The following is a 7466-nucleotide window of genomic DNA, read 5'->3' as shown; positions in this document are numbered from 1 at the left end:
AGAGAGAAAGGAACTACAGCTGACTTCAGACACAGCCTCACTCAAACCTGACAAGTTATGTTAACTCAAACCGTTTGAGGAAACCGATTGCCTTAAACCATTTAAGTACTCTGAACTTAATTCAGTTGAGTTCACTGAAAGAAGATTTACATTGCAATTAAGTAATTAAGTGATTAACTAAGTGCTGATTGAGAATTAGAGATGAACAGCTGCTGTTAACAAACAGAATCACTGAAGAAAAGAGAAACACAAGAACTACTACAACTGACTTCAGACACAGACTTAGATGAAATCAACTGAAATAAAATACATGAAATCTCTCAAGATCTGATTAAACAACCCCACAAACAGCATCAGCAGCTCCACTTATTAATAACCAGACTGACTTTATTTCTGTCAGACGTCTACAGAAGATCTTATTGAGGATGAACTAAGGTTTAGATGTTGATTTATTGTTTCATTTGAAGTAACCATGTTAGAGATCAGTGTTTGCTTTAGTTGGGCTCTTGACCCTTGACTTCTGTCTTAGTCTTTTCTCTGGCTGTTATAACCGTGTGTTTCTAAAACATGTTTGTTGTAACTCAAAAGCCCAGAAGAAATATCATCAGGTGTTAACCTGTACCTAGGTGTAGGTTGTTGTACTTTATATAGGTGATGATAATTATGCACAGTTATTAATCTGTACGGAGTCTAATCTCTGATGACATAGATGTGTAATTAGTAGAAGTGGACCTAGTAAAAATGACATTAAGAGCCAGTGATTCTGTGATAATCAGTTAATATAAAAATGACTTCATAAACATTTTGTACACATACATTTTTCTTCTATGCCAGTAAGTGGTCAAACACAGACATCAATTATAAGAATATGAACCTCTACAATGGTGAAAAAAAAAAAAAAAAACATGCTGCAATGCATGCTGGGTACTATTGTAGTAGAAAAGTCATTCATGGCTCCCAGCATGCTCTGCAGCATTTTTTATTTTTTTAATTTTATGGTCACCATTGTTGAGGTTCATATTCTGATTATTGATGTCTGTGTGTGACTAACTGACACCATAGAAGACCGCACTGTTTGAGAAGTCTTTTTATTAACTGATTACTACAGAACCACTGGCTATTAGAATCACATTTACTATAATCAATCAAATTATACAACGCCTATTTCATCAGAGATTAGACTCCGTACGGATCAATATTTGATGATTATCATCACCAATATAAAGTATAACAACCTACACCTAGGTACAGGTTAACATCTGATGGCTTTTCTTCTGGGCTTTTGAGTCACAACAAATGTGTTTTAGAAACACACGGTTATAACATCCAGAGAAAAGACTAAGAGAGAAGTCAAGGGTCAAGAGCACAACTAAAGCAATCACTGATCTCTAACATGGTTACTTCAAATGAAACAATAAATCAACATCTAAACCTTAGTTCATTCTCAATAAGATCTTCTGTAGACGTCTGACAGAAATAAAGTCAGTCTGGTTATTAATAAGTGGAGCTGCTGATGCTGTTTGTGGGGTTGTTTAATCAGATCTTGAGAGATTTCATGTATTTTATTTCAGTTGATTTCATCTAAAGCTGTGTCTGAAGTCAGTTGTAGTAGTTCTTGTGTTTCTCTTTTCTTCAGTGATTCTGTTTGTTAACAGCAGCTGTTCATCACTAATTCTCAATCAGCACTTAGTTAATTACTTAATTACTTGAATGCAAAGTTTTAAAACTTACATGGTTTAAATCAAGGCAATCTGTTTACTCAAACGGTTTGAGTTAAGTTAACTTGTCGGGTTTTACAGTGTATGATTAAGAACTGGCATCCACTTTGCCACTCGCTCTGGCCCTGATGAAGAAGAAGCTGCTGTCCAATATATGTGTTTTTTATACTGCGATACCATTTCTGCAGTTTTTCACTGTCAGTTCTGAGCAATCCTCAGCAGTTTATTTGATACTCCTAATAATATAAACAAACCAACTTTAATTCGACCATGCAGAAAGATACAGTTTGTTTATTGAACTAAGAATAAAATAAAATAAATTTCTGGTCAAAAGGTATGATTTTGTATCATAATGTTTTATAATAACATTTTAAAGTTTTAAACTGTTAAAAAAAATTACCAGTCTGTGAGACTATGACAGTCATTAGGCACATAAACAACTACACAGTAAAAAATCCCTGTGCCTTTTTTTCTGTACATTTACTTTGTTACATTGCATATGCATTACTTCTTGCATAAGTCTGAAATGTAAGAGACACCTGAACTAGTTGCAGATCAATAATAGTGCTGATCTTTAGGTCATTCAGCCAAGTTTAGAGATAAATCAATTGTGATTACTACAAAAAAAATTAAAAAAAAATAAAACAAAATGAAAACAAATTCAGAAACATTCACAATAAAAGCTTCCAATGATTACCACCCCCAAAAAAGAGAACATTTATCAACCAAGGAACAGACACACACACACACACACAGAAAAACAACAAAACATAAACCAAAACAAAGCAACAGCATCTCCGGATGACATGCTAGGAAGCTGAGAGCTCATTCAGTCTATATGGGAAACAGTGGGTTTGATGGCAGACAAACAAGCATCAGTAATGTGAACACCCACACCAGTCGTGCTGACTCGGTCTCAAACCTCAACTGCAAATGGGCCACCCTAGCCAAATCCTAGCCACAGAGTTTTATTCAAAATGCATTCTGGGAAACAACTAAATGTAACACAGGAAGCAAGGGGTGGGACTCGTGATGCCATGGTACCTCACTCACGAATGTATACCTTTGCTCACTGCCCAATGATAGGACAAGCAATTAACAATCAGCCAACCAAATGCAAGCAGGAAGGGCTTCACTCGTCCTGCTACACTAAGATTATAAAGTATTTATGTATAAGTAGTATTTTGTATTTCAAGTACATTAGAAATACTACTCATCCCTGCCTAGGAGAGGAGGTCATTCTGACTTTGCTACGACAATCTGGTGCTTCTGAATCAGCTGCTGGAAGTATGTTCTGTTTAATTATTTGCTGTTGACTGTTCAAATGCGGAGTCTTGTGCATCGTGTGTGTGTGTGTGAGAGAGAGAAAGAGAGAGAGATGGTCACACAGTAACTAAGGACATTATTATCAGTCTTTACATTTTTATTTTGAAAGATCACAATTATGGAAAGATGTGTTGCATGTCTGACGAGTGCTTGCGGTGATCGACCAATCACAATGCACTGGGTCAGTTGGCCAATCAGAGCAGACTGTGCTTGTCAGAAGGAGGGGCTTTTCAGAAAACGGTGCATTTGAGAGAGACAGGACATAGAGGACCTACAATAATGTACAATATTAGAAAAATAATGTGTTTTTTGAACATTAAAACATGAAAACATATTATGTAAATTTAAATAAATAAATTTATGCATTTAACAGACACTTTTATCCAAAGTGACTTACAGTGCATTCAGGCTAACAATTTTTACCTATCATGTGTTCCCGGGGAATCGAACCCCCAACCTTACGCTAGCTTGCTAATGCAATGCTCTACCACTTGAGCTACAGAAACACTATTAATATAACACTATACTATGTAACTCCAAACACACAAAATAATGATCTTTAAAAAAGCATCACATGACCTCTCATCAGCAGTGGTGGAGGACAGAGTGAAGAGGAGAGTGATGGCAGCTGTTTGCAGCTTTCTGAGGTGTCAAGTTTTGACTTGAGTCATTTCCTTAGTTCACAGTTATCAGTGCTGTGAAGAATTACTGTTTAAAGCTGTAATCAATTAATATAGAGAAATAATTTTGTATCACAGGTCAATGTTTTTGCACCATGCATTTATAAAAGGCAACACACCAACCACCTTCCCAAAATGTATACTGAGATTAATTTATAAATATGTGGTAAACAAAAGAGAAGCTTGAAGGTCTGTGGCTTGAAATAGTAATTTGTTACAGTTTTGTTCTATAAAATAAAATTTAATACTGCTATTTTTACACATGGAGATATTTTTTAATGTAGATATAGTAGTATTTCTAATCAAATAATGTCAATAGTTTCCTTGCTGGTAAAAATAAATAAATAAATAATAATAATAATAATAACACTGACTGGGTGATTTGATCACTTGCACAGGCATGCATCAAGCGAATTACAGAATATCTGATGAAGGGTTCAAAAGGACTGACTTTGGCTGGGGTGCTTTTATAGTTTTATGTAACTTGCATATCATATGCATCTTGTCAGCTGGCCATGTCTTGTACTGCTACCAAAAAGTTTAACATGATTTCTGTTCAAAACTTTAAGCATGAAAACACTGAGTAGAATAGATAGACAGGTAATTAAATAAAAAATAATAAAATAGACATTGAAAATATACATGCACTGGTATACCGACCATAAATCAAACCAAAATAATATAATTGGGCATTGGGGTTAAAATGAATGCATCTCCGAGGAGAACTTTCTAAGAAAAGTTTAGATCAGTGGTCACCAACCTTTTTAAGCCCAAGATCCCTGACCTCTTTCTTTATAAAAGACAAGATCTATCTATTGAATAATTCATAAAAAAGGAAGCCCAGATTGTAGTTCGAATTTGAGGGCTTTTAATTAGTATTTTAAAGGGGTCATACACTGTTAAAAAATTACTGTAAATTTTACAGTAAAATACTGGCAGCAGGGTTGCCAGCCAGGTACTGTAAATTTTACAGTAGTCGTACTGTAATTTAATTTACAGATTTTTCCTGTATTCTCAATTACAGTAAAATTCTGTAAATTAAATTACAGTAAGACTACTGTAAAATTTACAGTAACTGGCTGGCAACCCTGCTGCCAGTATTTTACTGTAAAATTTACAGTAATTTTTTTATATTTTGTATACTGCATTTTTACAAAAAAATATATTATATACTGCATTTTTAATACATTGTATATGGCATTTAACAATTATTTAAATAGCAAATGCACACTTTCAAGTAGTTTACTGTGCAAAGCAATTCTTTGAAAAAAAGCATATGTGTATTTGCTATATTTAAAGTATGTAAAATGATAGCATACAATATATTTTCCCTATTGCTGACTTAACTTTAACTGCATAAAGTGTTATATAATGCATAACTTAATTCACCAAAAAAATATAAAAAAATAACATTTTTAAAATCTAAAAAAAAACAGGTCAAAATGTTATAAATCACTTTCAAATTTACATAAAAAAATGACATAAAAAGTATATTATTTTGAACTCATTTTTATTTATTTTAAAATTATTTCATTTTTTTTTAAATGGATATGAAATTTTGGCATGATTTCTTTTTTATTACTTGGAACATAATGGCCATCATGGACCTTGACACAAAGAAATATTCAAACTGCGTTATAACCGAAACATGACCAACATGGTCATATTAAAACAGTTCACCCAAAAGTGAAAATTCTGTCATTTCTCACCCTCATGTCATTCCACACCCTTAAAACCTTTGTTCATCTTCACAACACACATTAAGATATTTTTTATAAAACCTGATGGCCCAGTGATGCCTACATTGCTAGCAAGATCATTTCCCTTTCCAATGCCCAGAAAGGTACTAAAAACATATTTAAAACAGTTTATGTGACTACAGTGGTTCAACCTTAGTGTAATGAAGCAATGAAAATACTTTTTGTGTGCCAAAAAACTAAATAATGACTATTCAACAGTATCTCGTGATGGATGACACTGCTTCATGAAGCTTCAAAGCTTTATTAATCTTTCAGTTCAAATCAGAGCATATCAAACTGCCAAAGTCACATGATTTCAGTAAATGAGGCTTCGTTACGTCATAAGTGTTTTGAAATTTCAATGGTTCGTGTGACTTTTGCAGTTTGATACACGTTCTGAGCAAATGATTTGAAACAAAAGATTCGTAAAGCTTCTAAGCTTCATGAAGCAGTGTTTTGAGATCGCCCATCACTAGATATGGTTGAATAAAATCGTTGTTTTGGGAGATGGGGGTGGGGGGGGGGGGGGTTGGCAAAAAAAGTATTCTCGTCGCTTTATAATATTTAGGTTGAACAACTGTAGTCACATGAATTGTTTTAAATGTTTTAGAGGCTTTCTGGGCATTGAAAAAAAGAAATGATCTTGCTAGAAATGCACGCTTCACTGAGCCACATCTTAATGTGTGTTGTGAGGATGAACGAAGATCTTACGGGTGTGAAACGACATAAGTAATTATTGACTTAATTTTCATTTTTGGGTGAACTAATCCTTTAAAAACCACAAAGACATTTTCAGATAGCTATCATCATTAAGGAATAGACCAATATTGCCAAACAAGTCATACAAAAAAAAGTGATGCATGACTGACCGGAAGGAGCCGCGCACTTGCAGAAGTCATACAAACTTTCCATCAAACAGATAAAAATCAACCAAATAACAATTATGCTCCAGATGAAGTTCCATCCCAGGATTCAAAGTGTGACTAGAAATATTGAAAAGAGTAAAGAGGACAATACATTAGATATATTACAAAACATAATAATACTTTCAGAAACAAATAGGGGGAGGACAGATACAGTCAGAGACAGATACAGGGATGAGAGGTACAGTCAGAGAGAGACAGAGGGATGAGAGGTACAGTCAAAGGCAGATAGAGAACAATAAAAGGAAGACGCAATCTTGGTGTGTGTGTATCCTTACATTTCAGAAATTCCATTGGAATTTGCACAGAAGAGTGGCAACATGTGGGTTGACTGCCACACATTTTCTTCTGTATCACTTGTCCTGTTTTTATTTCGATGGCACTTTTCCCTTGGCTTTGGGTCCTCTCTCTGGATTTATGCCCACAAAGCACCTAAAGGGTCATGAAACAGACAATATGTAATTAAGAGCGGTTTTAGGACCTCCAAGAAAGTTGGAGATGTCCACTAATAATAAAAAAAAAACATATTTAACTCAATAGCTTGCTGGTGTTAAATAGGGAGACAAATATATTCTCTTCTCGAGTTAAGACACATTGTTTTAAAGGCATCAACAGAAATAACACTGATAACATAACATTATTAAAAGGAATGTTCTGATATAACTTATCTATAAAATGCTGGTTCTGAAGTTGTTAGAATTCAACCATTACCTTTGAATGAACTCCAAGGTACACACTGCTTCCTCCTGATACTCAAGATTAAACTAGTAATAAGCAGCAAACAGAGTGGCAAGGCCGGACAGGAAACTGGGCTGAGTGCCCTCACACACCACCTCGCCAAAGTGTCTCCTAAAACAATCAATATCACAATAGTAATTAATACCTATACCATTTTTTTTTTTTTTTTTTTTTGTATTTCAGATTTTTACATTTACATTACATACTATATTTAGTAGGGGTGGGATAAAAATGTGATTCTTAAATGTATCGCAATGCATAAGCAGACGATTCTGAACTGATTCACAAATGTCAAAAATAAATTTTCTAAACGTTAATTAATGTAATGTGTTGACGGAAAGT

General features: G+C 34.2%; 1 long non-coding RNA gene across 1 annotated transcript; it reads right to left on the bottom strand.

Annotated features, from left to right (window-relative positions):
• Positions 1–5988: 5988 nt before the first annotated feature.
• Positions 5989–7226, bottom strand: LOC128028679 (uncharacterized). The gene is made up of 3 exons (XR_008187215.1): positions 7098–7226; positions 6665–6818; positions 5989–6446 (listed from the first exon to the last, which is right to left on the bottom strand). It is a non-coding gene; the product is annotated as an uncharacterized LOC128028679 (long non-coding RNA).
• Positions 7227–7466: the final 240 nt, after the last annotated feature.

This window comes from Carassius gibelio, chromosome A15 (genome assembly GCF_023724105.1).
Source record: "Carassius gibelio isolate Cgi1373 ecotype wild population from Czech Republic chromosome A15, carGib1.2-hapl.c, whole genome shotgun sequence".
Lineage (NCBI taxonomy): Eukaryota > Metazoa > Chordata > Actinopteri > Cypriniformes > Cyprinidae > Carassius > Carassius gibelio.
This window is presented reverse-complemented; position numbering and strand designations above follow the sequence as displayed.